Source organism: Nipponia nippon, unplaced genomic scaffold (assembly GCF_047370975.1).
Source record: "Nipponia nippon isolate SJK-2023a ecotype South Korea unplaced genomic scaffold, ASM4737097v1 scaffold_4, whole genome shotgun sequence".
Lineage (NCBI taxonomy): Eukaryota > Metazoa > Chordata > Aves > Pelecaniformes > Threskiornithidae > Nipponia > Nipponia nippon.
This window is the reverse complement of record NW_028262358.1, coordinates 25,824,680-25,846,188: the sequence shown is the minus strand read 5'-3', so window position 1 is coordinate 25,846,188 and position 21,509 is coordinate 25,824,680. Positions and strand designations below refer to the sequence as shown.

Sequence of the window (21,509 nt, the reverse complement as noted above, 5' to 3'; positions counted from 1 at the left end):
ATTTATAGCAACATTTTCAAGTGCCTTATCTTGTGCGGAACATGGCTTATTTCATTATTTAAGAGCATACACCATCTGCCTTATAACACCAGAAAGGAAAAAAAAGAAGAAAAAGATTTCTCCAGTCTGAGGTCAGCAAGGCAGCGCCATTGTAAATATAATGATCCCAGGAAGTTACTTGTTCTACCTTGTGTTAAAAGTGACTTCTTATATTTGTTTTCCTGTCTCTATGGTTTAAGCACTGAGTTTCTAATATTTCGAAGGGCCGCTCTCATGTCTTACAGCAGCCTCATCCCAGAGCTCACTCACTACACGCCATGCACAAGATCTGATATTATTTTAGTGCAGCTTGGCCACTAATGGGATCAGTACAGCAGAGACTACCCTGGACTCTCCAACAGCAGTTTGCAAAGTGCTTCTTGCCCTCCCTTCCCTCCCACACCCTCGTCTAGAAGCAGCTTGCAGTTTAGGGATGAGGCAAAGCCCAGGTCAGTCCCACAGTCAAGGGTACCGTGGGGAACGGGCTCTGCGAGGCATGGGGAGGCTGTTTGTGGCTTGATTACTACAGAACCTTGAAGAGCTCCATGTCTTGATTTATTTCTTTATTTCTATAGAAAAGGGGACATTTTAGCACAAAGAAACATCAATTTTCCCTCTACCCTCCTAACTGTATCTTCCTGAGCCTGTAGGCTAAGCGATCTCTGTGGGAGCAGCCCAAGGGTCTCCTAGTACTGATGAAAGCCTCACAGTGCCCCCAGACAACCCCGAAGTGCAGCCAGGCAATGTTTCTTCCCTGGACTTGATGGGAACACATGCTCTTCAAAAACTCCACACGTTTTACATCGGTATTGGTATTTTCCAAGCAAAAAAACTCCAGTGTGGTATTAAAGGAGAATGAGTAAGTAGTCTGGTTTGAAAATGGGAGGTCCCCTAAGCTGAAGTTTTCAATACAGATTATAAAAGATGTAGCCCCCAGCGTCTACTGAATGCTGACACCTAATCTCTTAAGCTGCTTTGGGGAAAATCTACTCAAAGTCCTTACACTGCAATGCAGAAATAACTTTCAGATTCAAATCATTATTAGGAAATGTGTAAATAAACCCATCCCTCTGTTGCAGACAGGTTTAAATTAAACTAAACATAATAAGCACTGCTTCACTGGCGCACACACAAAATGCATGTTTCTCCTGACTCCAATGCTTCTTGACTGTTTTGTCATTGTGAAGCAGGGAAAAAACATCTTAACACTGCGTCTCTGGAAGGAAGACGTCGTCAGACTTGGCAGCGTTTCCCAAATACAAAAGAATAAAATTAGCAGGAAGGATATTTTATTTCCAAGCTGCAATTAGGAAACTAAATGTGAGATAAGAATAAGAAAACAGGGTACTTGACAGTATTTTTTTTTTTTCCCCAGGAAACTCAGTCTGCAGTGAGCTCAGTAGAAAGCGGACAAAGCAGCGTAATTCTTAGAAGTGAAAGAATAGCACTTACTCACTGGGAAGGGAGAATCAATACAATGCTCTAGGCTAATGGCTTCGCACACACTGGCAGTCCCCCGCTTTAATTGAAGGAAGAGCATCAGCCCAGCGCTAGGGCGCTGTCCTGCACGCTCTGCTGTAGCCCGGCGATGCCAGGCAGGGTCTCAGGGGGTCACTCCAGCAGCGGGCTGAGGCTGGCTCTGGTGGCACAAAGCCCCAGCAAGCCAAGGCAACTATAAGCCAGGCCAATTTGTCTCTGCAAACTTCTGTGTCCCCAAGCCCTCTCTTCTCCTGGAGCTTGCGTATTTGGCGCTGGTATGGACGTCCACGTCCTGCACGGACTGTCCTGTGCCGGACAGTCAGGCAGTTAATGGGGCTCACATCACTTTGCACGTGAGCAGTCTCAGTCTGACCTATGTATCTGGGCCGTGTGTTTTCCTTAAATGTTCGGAAGAGGCGTGTGACTGGGTGGTGCAATGGGCACCCTCACAGGGGTCACCAGGAAAGGCACCTGGGTGCTTGGAAGAGCTAGAGGCCAGGCTGTTTGATAAGAGTCCTTGCCTAGTTCAACCCCTGCTCCACGCAGCCTGCTCAGCACCTTGTCTGGTGAGCACTGGAGCACCTCTCACTATTTAATGACTGACTTTAACATAAATGGGTAAGTTATTTGACAGAAGCTGCTCCTGCTACAGCACCATACAGGTGAGAGGGCAACGGAGCAAGTCTCAAGCAATAACTTATTAACAAGCCCAGCCCAACCCATACTTGTACTAGCCATTGCACCTCATGCAGCTGGTAGCATGGTCTCCATACTGGAGTACAAGAGAAGCAAATTTACTAGCAAATGCAAGAGTGAACACTGAGAGACAAGTGGTTGGTAGTGCTTATCTCCCCACAGCCCTCACTGCTTTCTGTTGCACTGCCTAGATGAGCCCTGTTGATGCTAAGCACACTCGGTCGTGGATCAGCTGCCATCAGCTTTCTTGCTGTGTGGTGGTCAGCCTCAGGGCCCTGAACACACCTTCGCTCCTTTGCCTTCAGGAGATCAGACTGCAACAGAAATAAGGAACATATGTGGAGGGAGCAATTACATAAATATGGCCTTTGCCATGGGTAACTGCTACCACGCTGATGAGACCCCTAATTTCCATTTTCCACATGAGGCCTCACACCGGCTATAAGGCAACCACACCACAGCAGCAATCACCTGCGTGAATGCAGAAATGCAATCCTCGAGTCTCCAATCCTGTTCAACATCATTTACATATATACATTTATGTGACAAGCTGCACTCATGCGGTGCAAATCAAAGCTATGCACATTTGCCAGGGGACACAGCCTCCAACTCTTGGGTTGGCTCCTTTTAACTAACTCCTAAGACACTGGATAAATACCTGTCAGAGAGCAACTTGTCTTTGGGAAGCCCAGGCAAAGCTGTCACTGGTCTCCTTTTCTGCAGTCTCCCCAGTCCAATATTTACTCAAGACAGCTCCATATTTATGTATTAAGCAAAAGTGTTATAACTATGCAAAGCTTAGCAGTAATTGAAAAGACTTTAGATAACTGCATTTTGGATTATTTTTTTTTATTGCTGTCTTTTTTAAGATTAAATGCAAGTCCTTATAAATAAAAATACAAATAACTGTTTTAAATGGACTGTTTTCTTACAATTGTTGAGGAAAAAGCAATTTTTAAGTAGTTAAACAGCTTCAGCAGCATCCAAGATATTCAGAAAACGTGGTTGTCATGCTGATGTATGTACCCCTGCTCCCACAAGCAGTAAGAGTACAAAGGGAAAGAAAATAGCTTTCATTTGTTATAAGGAAGAGAAGTCTGGACCTACACAGCAATTTTCATGTGGAATTTGATAGGGCTACCAATATGGATCTTAATCAAAGTTAAAACCCAAAATATTACAGCAAAGATCCTAAGATAGTTTTTAGAGCAGTTCCTCTTCATGTCTCTCTCCAAGCATTCCTTTTTGCCTGGGAAGGGGTAGCGCTTTGTACCCTCAAAATCTCCTAGCCTGTGTGTTATACGCCACGCAAACACAGGGGTCTTCTACTTTACAAGCTATGTAGTTCTCCATAACATCATCCCCTTTGAGACCTAAGCACACAGAAAAAAAAATCTAGTGGGAGCATTTTAACAGCATGTGAAGACCGAAATATGGACAAAGAACCTGAACTGAGATGAAATAACAAGAAATTTAAATACCAGGCCTAGAAGTGCATGCTTCACACAGCCAAACTCAAGTCTCATTTCATAATTCCATTTTTATTAAAAAGGTGCTGAATCTTGTAGCTCCACAGGAAAGCCTCCCAAGCTGCCAGAAGTGTGAGTATTGTGGGGGTATCAGCCTAGATTTGCCAAAAACTTGAAAAATAGCTATGTTAGGCACAGATTACTGCCATCGTATAAACGTTTAACTGAGGCACGCAGTTACGATGACTCAATAACAACTTTATTTTTGGACAATGCACTCAGAGAAGTGAAGAAATGTGCTGACACGTCCCAGTGCACTCCTGCACCTGTATGTCCCACTGACCTATGACAGCACACAGCCTGTGGCCACATTCCTGCCTGTGCATGCGCCATGTCCAAGGAAGAAAGACGCGGTTACACCTAGCACGTTTCCCTTTCCTCAGTATTAACTAGTTGTGAAACTGAAGTCTTCAGTAAGGTTTGGGGAAAGACTCCGCCTCTTTTTAATCTTCAAAGAATTTTCAAGCTGTATTTGTAGAATCAATGTTTTTAGAGATTAGGGTCAAGATTTCTCCCCAAAGTCTTAAAAAAATAGGTGGACATAAATGAATACTTGAAATATCTATTTGGTTGTCAAATGTGGAGTGCCCAGCAACTGTTACTTGGATTTTCCTGTGCTCAGCACTGAAACCCAAGCATCATTTAAATAATGCAACATGGACATTTTTCGTGAATATGACTTCCATGATTTCTTTATGATAAGACCAGAAGAACAGAGTACAATGTGACCTCCAGCATAAGGCAGGCCATAGGATTGCTCTGAAGGAACATTCCCCGAAGGGAATCCTGTTACAACTAAATTGCATCTTTTAGAAAAACATCCAGTTTGACAGCAATAAAGAATCCATCATCACATCTTGATAAAAGATTCCTGCAATTTGTGCTTCAAGACTGAGTTTTTCTGACATCAGTGACATTTCTGTTCCTTGCTCCTGCAGACACTTAAAAATTCACTTTTAGAAACTGACTCTAGACTCTTATGTTTAAAAATCTCTGCAGAAGTATTACAGCTAGGCAGTTACTACTGTGAAGGATTTAGACAGCAATGTTTTACTGATATGAAACAGGCAAAGTTCACACCTTTAGAATTTTCCATTTACTCTAAGTTTTCCAATTTTAACTCTTTGGAGAGGTTTGAATTATTTTCTGCCCTCCAGCATCTTTAACTCTTAGTAGGCAGGGTTCAGTGCTTAAATTCTCACTCTTGCCCAGAGCTAGAATATGTAGTTGATTTAGTGAAATACAAGGTTCCTTTTAAAAAGTCAAGTAAAATGACTAATCATATAATCAATCTTCCAGCTGTTTCTCTCTGCCGGCTCACTGCTACCCACTGCTCTTCCCATCTCACTACTTGCTGATGTTTCTCTAGAACTATCTAGCATAGCTCCAAGTTGTTTTTCCTGAGCAGTAATAAGAGGGGAATGGACACAGGGGTACTCACTTTGTTTCATGAAGACATTTCAAGAGAACCTATGCTAGGTTGGCCATTAAAACTGAAGACTGCCTTGCAACAAGATAAAAGGCTGACATACTCAACAACAGCGCTCTCTCATCTGACCAGATGCAAATATAGATGCAGTAATTTAAGTGCCTTCTTCCTTTACACAACGACGGGGGTGGGTGCGTGAAGAATATGACAGGAGTGTATAAAATCAGACACGGCATGAACAGGGGTAGGCAGGGATTGACTATACAGTGTCTTATCCAATATGAAAACTACAGCATCAAGTGACAGGAGGAGAAGTCGCATAAAAGCCAAAGAGAAGTTCATGGTTCTTCACCTGAATGTATTAGACCTGTCAAAGATGTTAATAAAGGATGCTCTGAATGCAAAAAGTCTGCACGGATTCAATAGACCAGGCAAATACTTGGTAGAGAAAGGCATTGAGGGCTACCAAACAGACAAAACTGGTATCCTTCCTGCTCAGGAAATCTCCTGAGATAAAATTAGTTGGAAGCTGCAAAAGTATTTGTAGGAACTGCCACATAGGAGAGTTTTGTTCTTATTGCTTCCTTAGGCACCCCTAGGCAACCCTAAATAATTACATAGGCCAAATCTGGAACTCATCACTGAGGAAACATTCCCAATGAAGGTGATAGAAGAAGTGCCAGAGGGAAAAACATCAGAAGACAAGTATTATAAAGGCTCAAAGATCTGAGCCTTATACATCTGGGCAGGCTGTTCACCTGTTTCAGACAAAGGTTCACTCTCATTGCACCCTTCACTTGCATATAGGCAGAGGCAGGCCCAACAAGCCATTAGTGTGCAGTACTACACAGATTTGACATTGCTTTGGAACATGTCCAGGTTCGAATGAAGCAACTAAAACTGGCATGTTGTTTTAGTACAGTAGGGAAGACTGCTTGGTGCACATGGGGAATTAAGAAGTCCACTGTCTCAGTTCTCTTGTAACGAACAGCCCAGTGAGGGGTTTCACCATCTCTAAACTGTTGGTAGTCCACAAACCACACTGGAACGATGCTGCCTGCCGAACCGTAGCAAGTCATGTTCTTTAGCACTCTGCACACTCCCAGGAAGGTAACCAACAGAAAGGCGAGACAGAAGTAACATATTAGTAACCGTATTCTGGTCTTCTTGCAATCTGATTGTAAATGCAACCGCTGTGCCAACACTGCATGAGACAGTCTTAAAGATCAGGGAATGCTTCATTTAAAACCCATTACGAATATGTTGAAAACCTTATCCTGTCAAATGCTAAAAAAGACCTGCCTGCATCTGAAGTGGAAAGGATCTTTTGGTCTTATACAAAAACATCCAAATTTCTTTTCAACTTTGATTTGTAAGAACTGATCCAAGACCCACAGGTATAGATAGAAATATGGATTTCATCATGTTTTGAATCAGACTGTCATCATGGAGTTACAGTTATGAGCTCCTAGCCACAAAGCTGTTGCTATTATTAGCTCCACAAGCTTCCCTTCTTTCTATCTCTATAGCATGCACAAATTCTGCAAGATTTGGCACGTCTTCCTCAGCGTTAGCAGCAAGTAGCATGGCAGCATTTTTCTCTGGTGCTTAATAATTCTTTTTCACAGATACAGAAACATTCACAGAGTCTGGAAGCGCCAGATATCATAAACAATTAGAAGCTTAGAATTACTTCATATGGTGCTCACAGAAAATAGACTTAAGTGTGAGGAAAACAATCACAAAAAGGCATTTATTAGTACACAGTCCATCTAGCATCTGCCAAGAACTGATGAAAATATCTTCAGGCTGATGTTAGTCCGATGAAAATTGGATCCAATCTTGCTTGCTTTTTTTTTTTTTAAGAAGAAAGCAAGAGGAAAAAAAGGAAAGAGACAGAAGGCTTGACAATAAAAGTGCTTGTGACACTGATGTTAAAGAAACCAAAGCTGCATGTGATCAACATAGTCTATGATGATGAAGAATCCCTATAGCAGTGTATTAGCAGGTGTCAGGGAAAATGGTGGGGAAATGAGGCTGCGTCTTTTGCAATTACATGGGATGGCTTGTCAGAAAGGAGGGAATTACTAGTCCTACCTTCTCACAAAATATAGGATCAACAGTGCAGGCTCGTGAAGCTTCCCACCAAAATCTACAATGGGTTTCACTTCCATTATCTATTACCATGGAAAATTCCTGGGTTAAATGCTAGTCTCAGTTGCACCTCTGGGATGTAGAGGTGTAGATGTCTGAGAAGGTGTATAAGTACACGGGTCACATTTATGACAGGTGTCATAAATGCAGATCCCATTATGCAGTTCAAGTCTCAAGGCACAATCCTCCAAGTCCACATGCCTGTTAAAAGGCTGATGCAAATTACCCAGTTTGTAGTCCCACGTTGTTTGGCTTTGACCCTGGCTTTCAGTACATGATTGGTGCATGGGACTTAGGGCCACACGAAAAGGCACAAGTCTGCAGTAATGCTGCAGATGCCAGTAAGTGCTCTCTAGATTTACTGGCTACAACAGCAAAATTTGGTTTCTGCTTCTGAAGAGGAACAGGTTTCTCTCCAGTTCATGTCACATCCACCCAGGGCACTCCCAAACATTTCCAGTTTTGAGTAATAATTTGAAAACTCAAAACAAACTAAGATTTGGAAGGTCCTGGCAGTGGGGCTGTAAAGGACTGCTGGTATTGGGAATGCTGGTATCAGGAAACCTCAGGTATACCTGGGCCACACATAGCCCACGAGCCAATATGTGGATGGGCAGAGCCCTTTTGCATCTCCAAGAAGTCTTTGTCCTGCGGGGAGTCAACCCAGCCCTTCTGACAGAGCAGTACCTGCTTACTTTCCAAAAATCAGACCTCTGTGCACTACTGGATCATTAACATACAAGCGTTTGGAAGAAACACCACTTCATAATTTACTGAGCATCCATGCTATCCAGATGAATAGAGGTAACAAGGTTTTTAGTCTATACAGAACAACATCTGGGCTAACTGTTTCTGTCATGAGCACCATTGGCTTCAACAGTACTGAAGCTCTTCTCTGTGACAGCATATTTTTGTAGCCTAATTACAAATTCTAGAAATACTGACTTGAATATTAGCGGTTAATCATGTCACTATTATTTATTTAGAAGTTCTGCACAAGTCAAGACTCTACTCCTTTATGTCAAACTCCTCATTCTAATTCATGTTTACAGGGTATGCTAGTGTTGAAAGAAAAGGAAAAAGATTTTACAAAAATACTACTGAAAGTAAGACAGAATTGTATGTCCAGAGCAATTAGTGGAAATAATAGACAAAACCTGCCTGATCTACAACAGGCTCACTAGCAAGTTTTGAGGCATCAAGAGATGTCTCTTCCCCAAAATAGGCTCTAAAACATTATCATTAGTAAACTTAGACAACCACACAATTAAAATGAAAAACCACACCATTGACATTGGTCAATCATTTGGATAGACATTCACAACTACTGCACATTATTGCTCATTTAGCAACCTCCTTCACTAACTTATAAAAAGAGTAAAAGAATAATATGAAAAACCACGAAAATATATATTACTAAAGATCTGCTAGAACGTCATTATTTCTGAGAGGAAAAGGAGCTGTTAGAAGCAAATACCTAACATGTAGGCAAGGGCTTTGAGGAAATAATGCCAGATCTGAGTGGGGGAATGTTATACCACCTGAGAACTGCTATGTCCGTCAAAATGTGAAATGTTCTGTAGGAATGTCTTGTTTGTAGTAAATGAGGAAAAAAGAATATTTCTGCTTCCTGCCTGCCAAGCGTCAGCAGTTTCTAGGAGCAACACCTATAAAATATTATTTTCATGTTTGTTTATTTTTTTTCCCCTTTTTAGCACATGGAGTGCTTTTGTATCTGTGTACACGCATCAGACACACAAACAGCTCATGTAGACTCATCTTTTACTCCAAATCAACATATCACCTTCATTCTTGGGCAGACAACACTGCCTCAAAAATTGCTTTAAGGAGAGCCGAAGGCACAGCAGGAACTTACCTCTCTGTCACCTAAATTACAGCTATACAAAATGTCATATGATCTGTACAACGTGCCTTCTCAAGAGTCAGAGCCTGTTATCGCGAGTTCCCTGTGGCTTGCTGCCATTTACCAAGTGTTTCCTGAAAGAAATCAGGCAATTTGTGTGATTCAAGGACTTGGGATCCCACACCTCCCCCCAACTCAGAGACAATTTCAGTTGAGGTCTGAAACGGATGCAGAGGTTGTAGAGCTGAGGAAAGCAATGATGTGTTGAGATGATAGTTAAATTGTATAGTTTGTTTTCAGTGATTACATTTTAGACGCTACCTTGCTGTTAAGATAATTTCCTCTTAACCAATGTCTGTCTTTCATGCACTTTTTTTTTTTTCTGCTTTCATTTATCTGCTTTCTATCATTAGGCTTATAGTGATTGACAGGTATTTTACTTTCCAAGAGGGTATCAAATGTATTTTCAAATGTATTCAAATCAATCAGGCGCCATCAGTCCCAAGAGCTGACGAGTCATTCAGCTGCCTTTGAATGCCCACTCACAAACCAATCCACACACACACAATGCTCAGTGTCCCTGATGTACAAGGCTTGTGCAGCTCTTGAAATTATAAAATGAGAATTACATTAAGCTCAGCTAAAGTTCCTTGCATAAATTGCCTGAGATAGCATAAACTCTTCCTTACATGTCTCTCTCTGAGTTAACAGGCTTAAAGTTCAGCTATTATATTGAAGAAAAACAAACCAACCTGCAGCTTTGTGTAAAAAGAGAACAGATCTACCAGACAGTATGGCCGCACAGCCGTGCACACCCAAATGCCCAGTGCCACTCAACCGCTCTGTCCTTTTCAAGAGCACTGCTTGGATAACATTACATGAGAAGGAAATAAACTGTTAATAACTGACTGAGAATCAGAAATAAAAAGTACATTGCTTGCTATTTCCCAAAGCAGCTGTCAAATCTCTTCAGCCCTAACTAACAGCCAGGAGCTTAAAACCTTAAAGGGAAGAAAACAGTTGACTGTAGCAGGTTGTCTCAGATCTTCTCATTACGAGGAGCAACTCTTAGCTAGCAGTTGCTGGGAATAGGTCTCTGCCAGTTTGCCACAGTCCAGTTCCAGATGGTGATAAGCGATGGCCCTGTCTTCCTTGTCAAGTGTCAAAACTGACAGCTGTCTCCCATCTGGTAAATGCACAGGTGAGCTAATTAAAATAGCCAAGAATTGACAGATCCCTCCAAATAACTTCACAGAGAATCCTTTAGGGCTGTACTTCTTGATTCTGTTACAGGTATTTTTATTCTGTAAAAGCAGACACTTAGGTCCCATGGCAAATACAGATTCAAATACTGACAGAGGTAGATGCTTTCTATCTTGTCAGGGTATTTCATTCACAGAATCATAGAATCATAGAATACCAGGTTGGAAGGGACCTCAAGGATCATCTGGTCCAACCGGTCTAGGCAAGAGCACAGTCTAGATGAGATAGCCCAGCACCCGGTCCAGCTGAGACTTAAACATGTCCAGTGTAGTAGATCAATGCAGCATTCACACATCTCCAAGTCTTTTACAGCAATTCCTCAATCCTCCGAATATGACCAATGCCATTACTTTTATTTATTATTTACATAGCAGCAATGCTTAGGGTTGTATTAGTCTTTCAGTTTATACACACACACACAGAGCAAAATGCCATTATTCAGTGAGGCACAACAGCCTGTTTCATGGGAAGACATCAGAGGCCCAGCACATATTGCAATGACTGATGTCAGCCACACAAAAATTTAGGAGCACTTTGAAACGTTACTTGGGCAAGATGTCCCTTTCTGTTATGACTGGTAAAGGTTCACCCTTACAAGTTCCAGTTAATAGATCCTGAATACAATTTGTGAAAACAGCTGTGATTTCAAACACACTTCACTTAAACATTCCTGAATTTCTCCTGAAGAAAACAGCAGCTCTAAAACAGGAAAACCAGGATAACTCAGCACAAGGGTATTGTTTCCTCACAAGTATATTGATACACTCATTTTAAAAATATTTAGGATCATGTGTATGTCATTCAAAAAGGACAAAGTTAAATCTGAATATTGAAAACCTCTACATGCCGACCTCTATTATCAGGAGCAGTAGGAACAACAAGCTCAAGAATCCCTGGCACCATCAAAGGCGAGCCTCAAAGCTGCCTTTGGCCCAGCCTTCATTTGTATCACACCTCTCCCTCTTGCATACAGATATGGGCAGATACATATTCACAAAGGTTTATTCATCCTCAAATGCCATTTCAGTCATCATAAATTCAGACTGCATTTGCAACTACTTTTGTTAAAAGGGTTTGTTCAGAAAAAATGTGCTTGCATCTGACTCTTGGACTACACAGTCATGGTGTTGTCTCCCTTTTCCTGAGTAGTTGAGAGCACTCATAGATAGCAGAAAGCAAATTCCCTTTTCCCCTCTGCCAAAAGGAATTGAACACCCCTTTCAGGAGCATGCTCCAGTCACCATATTATGGGGCAGGGCTGCCCAGCCAGCACAGAAACCCAGTTCAAAGCACAGAGATGCAATGAGAGAAGCTCTCCGTCCCCTTCCCTCCCTCCCCAGAGCTTTGCACTGTGACAAGGCAACTGTGACAAGAGATGCCCGCTCGCTGCAGGCAAGACACAGGCCAGAATGGCTGAGGTTACGCTCGGGAAAGCTGCTCTCAGTCTCCCTGGCCGTTTCACTTCAGATACACAACAGAGCATCCTGTCTTCAAGGCTACAGAGCCAGTCTCTCTTCTTCACCAAACATTTCCAAATGAGCGAAACAAGTTCAACAGGAAGGGCTGAAGGAAGGCCTCCTGCTTTTGAAGGCAGGGATTGGAACGGAGGCCCCCCCAGCTTCCCTCAGGCAGGTGACAGAAATGGTGTTCCAGCCTGGAGACCCTCACCAGGAGGTGGGATCCCCACATTCTGGTTCCTGCTCTAGCAAATGCCCTCACCATTGGTTCAAAACGGAAAGTCTCAGCTGGAGAGACTACGACACCTGATCCCAGAAGCACCCTGAATAGCAGTTTTACCATTCTCTTCATCTTCTCAAATCAACGAGAAAAATGAACTTCCCGAGTCTGAAAGCTAGCCCAGTTTTATCTAATAGCCCAGCTTTATCTAACAGCCACCTCCTTCTGCTTTGCAACTCTAACCCTTCATTTCCCCAAACTAAAATGTTTCATTTCATCTTACAGGCAGCTTTTCATTTAAGCTTTCTCCTCTTCTCCTGTTTTTCCACTTCGCTGAGGCAATGCAAAACATTTAATTTTCATTTGAGAGGCAGGTTTGAAGAGTTCAGCTGTAGCTTAAGTGAGGCAGAGCACAGACTGTACATCGACATGGTTTCGTGCTTTTAAGTGATCAATAAAATATTGATCATTTAACTATTGTACTTTGCCATCTCTACCTCTTCCATGTTCTAACGTCACATTGGGCTAAACTTAAATACCTGGGGTGACGTCTCCTTGCTTTCTCCTAAGGGACACTGTAAACCAGTTTCTCCTTGATCCACTGTTCTGAGATGAGGAAAAAGAGATGCGACACAGAGCTCACCCTTGAGCAAGCTGTCTCTCTTCCGCTGGCAACACTGGGATGGTAATTCTTAACCTCTAAGCCTCACTGAAACATGGCTTATTTTGACTTTCAAAGTTGTACCAGCATCCAGCGGAAGCCACCATCAAAGCCATATCTCAGGTTAAGAGTGCAGCGAAGCCTTGTAATCTCAGCTTAACTCCCCCTTATGCTGCGCCACAGGCTCTTTAGTTCTCCATGTGCATTTATGGTTTATATTTACATAGCATAATTTTCTTATTTGTAAAACAAGAGAAAAGCATTTTCAAGGAGGTTGTCACGCTGTTTTATGTTACGCATTTTCTAGTCTCATATTTCACACAAACTGATTCTTATCCCAAGCTTAGGAAGATGAAACATGATCATCCTGACCAGAAACAAAGGCTGTGAGCAGCATGCTATGTTCTCAGTTTCCTGAAAACGGGAAGAACTACAGACACGGAGAGGCTGGAGAAGCTGCTGGAAGCCCAGTGGGCTTCACACTGCCATAGACCATCGGCAGGTGCTGATTCCACTTTGTTGCCATCACATTGCATTGTTGTGCATGGAGAGAGGAAATAAAGGTTTGCCATATATCACATACAACTTAGGGTACACAACCAGGGCCTCGCGCGCTTGAGATCAAGTTAGGAACTTGAGATCAAGTTAGGAACAGTTCCCAATGCTAAGTGTAACCTAAGAGCAGACGCTTCAATAGGTGCTGTACATTTTCCTGTTAGGACAATGATTGTACTTGACTACAGTGTAAAAAGTTGTTTAACTGTTCAGAATTAAGCAAATGAAACCAAAAATCACTCTCTTCTTGCTTCCACGAGAGTTCTGCTCTCCTTTCTGCTCTTTCTTATGCTTCTGTAAGACATCTAGTCTGCAAGAATTACTAGTCCCAAAACTCACTTAAATATGTTCAGGTGAGAACATGGATGTTCTTACACCACAGGCATAAGCTGAGACATGAAAAATATATATTGAGAAAAGGAAACTATTTCCTTAGCAACTGAAGAGTGCAGCAGGCACCTCAGCAGTTAAGTAGATGTAGAAATAATACCAGACTCCTTCAAGAGAGTATTTCAATACACTGGAAAGAGTAATTTAATGGAAAATTCTAATTAGAGACTAAAAAAAAGACATTATTATCCAAAACAATGTTAGACATGGATCTAAACTCAAGCAAAGACAACAGCAGGTATGGCCCAGCATACCACTCTGAATCTGAGTAAGCAACGGTTAGATCAACCTGTTATGTCTGGGTGTGCATATTTGGCAATGACACCGTTGAACAATTTAACAGAGAGCTCAGAGAAAATAAAAGTGTTTGTGCATACAGCAAACAACATTGAAGAACCTCTTCCTGACGATGTTTTCAACTAAGAGGTTGCGATCCTCAGAAACACGAAGCAGCCATCATTATACAACCAGCACCAGCAACTGAAAGCTGGATCTTGGCAATAGCTTCAGCATTCCACATGAAGGAAAAGTGCTCTTCGTTTTTCACATAATGACATCCTAATCAAATGAATTGCTTTTAGGTCCATCTCCCCTACTATGTAATAACCCCGTTTCTCCTGGGCAGTCACCTGTCGATTAGGATTTGCCACCTAACTTCTGTGCACCCATTTCTCTAAGAGAAGTGGTACTGAAATCACAGCTCAAGAGCATGTGGACCCGAGCCGTCGTCGTGTCTTTCTAATCACAGGCTATCCGGGGGCTGGGAAGGACAAACAGATTTTAGAAGACTCAGAGGCTCATCAAGGATGCATCTCCTCCCCCACCCGCGCTGTCCTCTCAAATGCCCCTGAACTCTCCCAACATGCATCTTTATCACCAATCTGCCCACAGCATAGATTTATATCGGGCTGCAAAATTAAGTCCTTAAAAGGACTTTATCTGGCTCTGTGCTACTGACAGCACAGGGGCCTTGCTGCAGAGGTTTTGGCACTGGATTCATAAAAAGAAGCTACAGCGCTTTCAGATTTCAAGCAGGTTTTTCAAAAGGCCACAGGAGCAAATATTTTCTCTTGAGATGAAACAACACAACTCCTACAATTCCTGGTGTGGGGACTCCACGCTGCCCCTGCTGAAGCAAACCTATGGCATGTGCACACACCTGGGATAGTCTGCACAAAGCAGGTTTGCATTCTTCTAATTTATCCATTTTCCAACACTTTGAGCTACTATTATATACTAAGTAAAGTCTAGAGAAACTTATTTTTTGAAGTCCTGACTTCTACCCCTCCCCTCCCAATTTTTATCTCTTACTGGACTTTCTAGCAAACGCTCAACTACAAAGGCACAGAAGGGGCAAAGAGATCGTGCATTCGTTACACCAGTGCACTGGCAAATTTACTTCATATTCGGATGGAAACCATTTGGCTCAGAGGCATCGCTGCTCAGTAAATCAGCTGTAATTTCCATTATTCTCATTGTGCTACAGGGGCATCCAGCCCAAAATGCCTGTTTGGCTGAAGTGGATGGAAGCACCAGGCAACTGCCAGGATCCAGCTTTTGTTCTTCGGTGACAGAAGGCTCTGGAAAACGCCGTCAAGGAGTGCATGGCAATGCCGGCAGAGATCGTTTAATCCCCCTGAACTCCAAAACACACTCACTTGTAACTTGTCCTGATGCCAGCCCTCAGGACAAGAGTCTCCCGGCAGGATGCCAGTCCTGGAGCACCTCTTGATGTGCCTCATGCTTTCTTTACATGGAAAAGCTGTCCTCTAGCTCAGCAGTGGGTAAATGAGCTGCCCCACCACACACTTCACCTGGGCGGCTATCCCTGTGCTCAGAGCAGAGCCCTCAGGATCACCAGCCCCACAAGCAGAGGGTGGCATGGCAGCACACAGGGCAGGTGGGGCGTCCTCGACACGGCACAGCACAGGGTTGAGGCGGCACGCTCGAATGCTGTCACTGTCTCCAAAAAGTGGGTGAGAACAGCAAATAAACTGCCTGCCTTTGCTCTCTCAAAGTCAGGTCTTGCATCAGAAGAGGCAAAGAATTAAAATACTTGCAAACTGCCCTCTTCACTCCCTAAAGCTCAGCAGCAGAACAGGCAGGGGACAGAAATCTTTTCCCACTACACAAAGTTGGACCCACGAGGCCCCTCTCTCATGGACAGACAGTGGGAAATGCTGGATATCACCAGTTTCAACTGAAGTCCATTTATCTCTAACACAGTGCCAGACTAGACTTTTAAAAGGAGCTTTCTGCGAAAAAAAAAAAAAAAAGCCAAAAAATCATACATATTTGACCTCCCAACTCTTAGAAGGCCCTTGGGAAGATTTGTCAGAAATGTACTGTGCAGGCTCCCACGGGTGTTGGGAGGAGTGGGAGATGTGTCACTAACACCCGCTGCCGGGACAGGCGTGATGTGCGGGGCGGTGGGAGGCCTGCGTGCAGATGGGCAGTGCTTGATTGCAGACCACGGCAGCTCAGCTGCTAACAGGCATTCCTGCGTGGACAGATGCACTAACTTCCACAGCAGCTCCAAGGTATAAAGTAGGTTTCACTTGTGATGTTGGATGAAATGGAAACACCCTTTCAAGAACTACTGCCCAGGAATCTTTTCAATTGTGTTTCCAAATTAATTTTGCCCCTCAAACAATCTCTCTTATCCAGTTAGGAAAAGCCCAGCCCAGCCTCTATTAGACATTTCTCTAACAGGAAAGTTTGCCAGATCCAACATTTTAAACAGATTTTGTCTTCTGTATTCCTTTTACTTAGTATTTGCCATCTCATACATGACTTCTTAGGAAATAAAGCATCTGGTTTATTAACAAAGAGGATTATTTCTAGAACATTAGTTTGGGTTAAAACAGCTAAAATTCAAACTACTGCTTTTCAAAATCATCATCCTTGGAATACTAGAAGTTGAAAAGCTGTTACTTTAGTAAGTTGTGCAATTTTTCAGCATTTATCTTAAGTATGGCTATCTATCATTACCTGTTCTGCAAGCCAGCTGCCCTCATGCTATCTGGAACTGAGCTTGCTGAAAATATGAGTTACAACAGCATCATCTGATTTTTCTTTGTTTGCTTCTTTTTACTCTTCTATCCAGCCTTCCAACCTTGTTCAGATGCAGTGGTGATTGAAAGAAAATCCTTTTAACTTTGTTATTAGAGCTTCTCCCTTGGAAGAGCCCCAGGTTTGCCAGTGAGGGGTGCAGAGCTGGCTATGAACGTCTGGCTGCCTGCTGCTGCTGTAGCATGCAGACCCAGAAGGATTTACCAGAGGCTCCCTGTTAGCTGAGTCAAGTAACCTCACAGGGAATATTGTAACTAATCAGCACACAAACCTCATCTTTGCCTGACTCAAGACAACAGGATTCCTGAGAGGGAAGGTAGAAGTTTTTCTGTCTTAATAGATATTTGGCATATCATGTTGCATTTGATTATCATCTTGAATCCATAATTCGCTGGATACATCTGCCACAACAAAGATTTGAAGAAGCAGTCGTCAGGCAGACAAGATGACTTAGCTAAGTGTGAGAATACTTTTAGCCCATACCTTGGGGACAGGGGGAAGCTAGGCTCATCTCTGCACCACATCCAGCTACACCAGGTTAGGCGAAGCCTCCGCTCTCTGAAAACACTTGGCCATTGGGCCTGTGTTGGTTATTGAAACTGCATCTTGCCAAATGATCCCCGACACAGGCGCTAAAGCAGAGTCACTCTCAATTGCCTGAGAATTTCCAAGGCGTTTACATGCTTCAATACAACATGCTGTTCTTGTTCTCAGAGAGGCTTCTTCACATTCAAAACCTGTTCAAGGACAAAGCTACAACAAACAATTACTGACAGCAAAGCGAATGACACGGAAGCACACCATTCTTTGCTTAGGCACTCCAAAATTTGTTGTTGCTCTTGGCTTTGTAGTTGTTTCTGTTTTTCATGGTCAGAGACAGAGTGCTAGCCCGTTACTGCTGCGTCCAGAACTTCAGCTGTGCTTACAACCCCTAAGGTTGAGGGCGAGGAAGGCGAGGGAGCAGCACAGCCACTCTCCTGCCAGCTTCATGCAGCAACTCACTGGCCAATCGCACACCCCAGGTGTGACCCAGCGGCTCTGCAGCCTCGGGCTCGGCCCCAATGAAATGGGAGTCCGATGGCGAGGCTTCTCCGTTTCCCTTCGGGGTACTTCAGGAGACACAAACTAGCCTCCTGAATTGCATAAAAACATTTTGATGACTGCGGTGACACCTGCCAAACGGATGAAATCAAAACTCCGAACAGACCACGTTATCCTTTCAATACGCACAGACCATTAATTCTCCTAGCCGCAGTCCGGCATGATGATCTGTTTTATAGACACAGAACAGAATACAGAAGAAAATAAATTATTTGTTAAAGGCCACCAGAGAAATCTTTTGCAGAGCAGAGAAGTGGACTAGCATCTCCCAAGTCTCAGATTAATACACTCCACAAAGGTCCTTCTTCCTCTTGTAGGCTTGGGACTAACTGATCAGAGGCTTTCTATGCAGCTCAGTAATACTAGCCACTGCAGAGGTCCTGCAGAACCTGAATGCTGCATAGTGCTGCATAATGTCAATAGCCTGATGCAGGAATACGATGATCCAGCTATGCCGTGCTGGATTTGTAGATAGCTGCACACACAGAAGCTAAACTCAGAAGGTTTCTGGCTAACCAAAATGGCTCCAAACACAGCAGCAATTTGCACCAAATACCCAAAGCGAATACTGACTGGCCTATGTCCTCACTTTAATTGCAGGAACAAACCAGGCAACAAATTTGCAAATGCATCATACACTGCATTGAGATGTGTTTTGAATATAAGGGAACCAGGACTAGGATACTTCAGACTCCCTTTAGCTGATGGCAGCAGCTTGGCTATTTTTGTTGCTTGCTAATCTGGCCTTACCAAAGGCACTGAAGTCAGGAGTCAGGACTGAGCTGAGCTTGCTGCTGGGAAGGTCAAGCGCTCCTGGCCAGTGGAAGATACAATGGGAAAATTCATCATCTCTGATGAGGCCATTGCTCCAACTAGGTCTTTTAAAGTCAGATGCTTATAAAAGGAAACCTAAATGCCTGAACAGGAGAGAGCGACAGATCTACTTTCTCCTTTACTTTGTCAAAGCTGAGATAGGGTCTGGACTCAGATGTATGCCTTCCCTCTTCCCACACTTGACTGCCAGATTGAGGCCTAAGTTTTGTGTCTAACTATAGCTGATGGTACCTTCTTAGCACTGGCAGTTTTAAGCAACAAGCAGATGTCACTATGGCCTCTAACACATTGCTGGACATATCTTTAAAGCATCATGATTTTGTTGAAAACATTTCCAGTTTGTATTAGTATTACAAAACCAAACAAGTAGAACAGAGGCAAAGTTCAAAGTGTTTAACAGATAAGGAATTCTGCTTCGTAACAGGCAGGAAGTGTGTGTCACACGCAACAGGCTCAGCAAATCAAACCCTGGCCGCAGCTGAAGAAGCAGGCATCGTCCACACCGTTTCATTTCCTGGCCACTTTCTATCAATTCTGTAAATATCTGGCAATCGAACTGTCTCCTACACTCTGTCATATATAGGAAATGCACCCAGAATCAACACAAAAATAACAGTCAGAAGGAAAAAAAAAAAAAAAAACCACAAATAATGCAACTAAAGTAAGCGTCGGACCGTGGTTTTTACAGGTAGTTTGGTATTAACATGAAACGGCACACTTAAAGCCCTCCACGGGACAGTTACAGCACCTCTCATTTAACTTTTTAGGCCTTTTCCCTCTATCTAAAAAGATTTTTTTAGATGAGAATAAAAAGTTCCAGCTACAGTCTTTAGGTCACTAAAGATGTTTTTGTATGCACAGCCGCTGTCCTCCTCACAGAGGGCTCCAAGACAAAAAGCATTCAGAAGTCCCTGCTGCTGTAATGACACTGCAGAGGAAGACAGAAGGTATATGGGAAGTCCTTCATTTCAACTGGAAAACTAATAAGCACTGTCAAAACCTCCGTCTTACTGCACACATAAGAATCAGACTTAATTTTGTTGCCAATTCATTCTTTCAGGCAGAACTCCTATCTGCAAACAAACTCAGAAATCGTTAGCCACCAAATCCAGCAACTTGCCACCTCATATGGCCTAGTAGCTTGAATACTTTAAGACAAGAAACATACTCAGGACCATATTTATGGAAATACGTGGGGAATCCTCCTCCTGCCCCAAGCAACCACTACACCATGGCCATTTCACAGACTGCTCTGCGCCTTGCCAGTCACCCCTCCTCACCCAGAGAGGAGGACGTGGCAGGTCTCTCTCCTTCCCAGCATGCTATGTTTGAAGGAATATTAAATACAGTTGCATATTCAGAAGAGGTCTTTAACTGCCTCAGGAGAGAGCTATGAGCTCAGAGGGATTTTCAGCAGTAGGTTTTAGACATCTAATACTTACTGACATATTGTAATCCCATCATGTACCTATTTGAATCTACAAGTGTATAAATTCTTCCATAAATCAGGCTTTTAGGATCAGAACAGTTCTCAGGACAGGCCACATTTTCAAATTAGGCACAATTAGCAAAGCATCAGCTATTGCATTCAGGCATCGCCTCTGTCACTGCCAAGTCACAAGTCTTCATAAGCCCAGCGCTCTTCAGGAACCAGGACGGAATAGGCAGAAACCAGCAGGTAGATGATACTCTCCCACAAGTGAATTGGCCTCAAATCAAACTCCCTCTAGAGGAAAGATGTAGAATTTATTGACACAGGCCAACAATTTCATGAAAAGATGGATAAACTGATGACCGCTTCAGCAATGCAAGGCAAAGACAATGCTTTCAGAAGAATAAAACCTTGAACTCAGGGTGCTACCTCACTGAATCACGTCCCCTTGCAGCAACCAAGATGTTGTTTCTCTCCTCCTCTGTGATGATAAAATTATTTCATGTTTTGCAATTTAGCAGATAGCAAGGTCATGTGGTTCTAAAGGACATAATAGTGGCCCCTTGTACAAGCAGGCTACCTGACTAGATGGATCTGTCAACTGCTATATGACCAATCTTACCATAATTAGCTATTGTTATTAGCAACATAATTAGCTATTGTCTTCTTGTGCAATAGTGTCCAAGTAGGTAACCATTTTTGGTCTACATTTGCTTTCTACTTTACCATATATAGTTAACTACAGAATTAAGGAATGAATTGAAGAAAGAAAAAAAGGACACTGCAGCTTCAGAGTGTAAATGTAGGGTATGAATGCCAATTCTACAAATGATTGTTTTGCTGGGAGAAAAAAAATGGAAAAGTCTTTGATTCCATAAGAGATGTCATAGTCTTTCATATTTTAGCAGGTTATAAGTGGACTTTAAAATAAATGAGTCGTGAAGCTATTTTGGTTAGCAAAACTCCCAGTAAAAATAAGTACTTTAGGATTTGATCCAAAGTTTATAAACAACAGTCAACTTCACTTTTTTTTGTGTGTGTGTGTGTGATCTAGGCTGTGGCATAAGCTTTAGTCTCTTAAATAGTATCTGTCCACTTCAATACCACCTTTTACCTGGGAATCTTAAGTAGATTCAACTTCGTAACAGCTTCTGAGGCAGGGAAAATATTATTGCTTTTGCTGCCTGGATGGAGAGGGAAGAGAGTGAATAATCAGCCTAGTTTTTATACTAGATGCCTGCAGTAGAGAGAAAAGCAATCCTAATTTTCCCAGCAATGTAGGATGCTCATTGTAAGAATAAATTTTCCAAGGAGTCACATATGCTTGCAGAACA

The 21,509-nt window shown here is 42.8% G+C and overlaps 1 protein-coding gene across 2 annotated transcripts in view; it reads right to left on the bottom strand.

Annotated features, from left to right (window-relative positions):
• The window catches only part of KCNH1 (potassium voltage-gated channel subfamily H member 1), a 191,255-nt gene that overhangs the window by 7,135 nt on the left and 162,611 nt on the right, over positions 1 to 21,509 (bottom strand). The window lies entirely within an intron of this gene.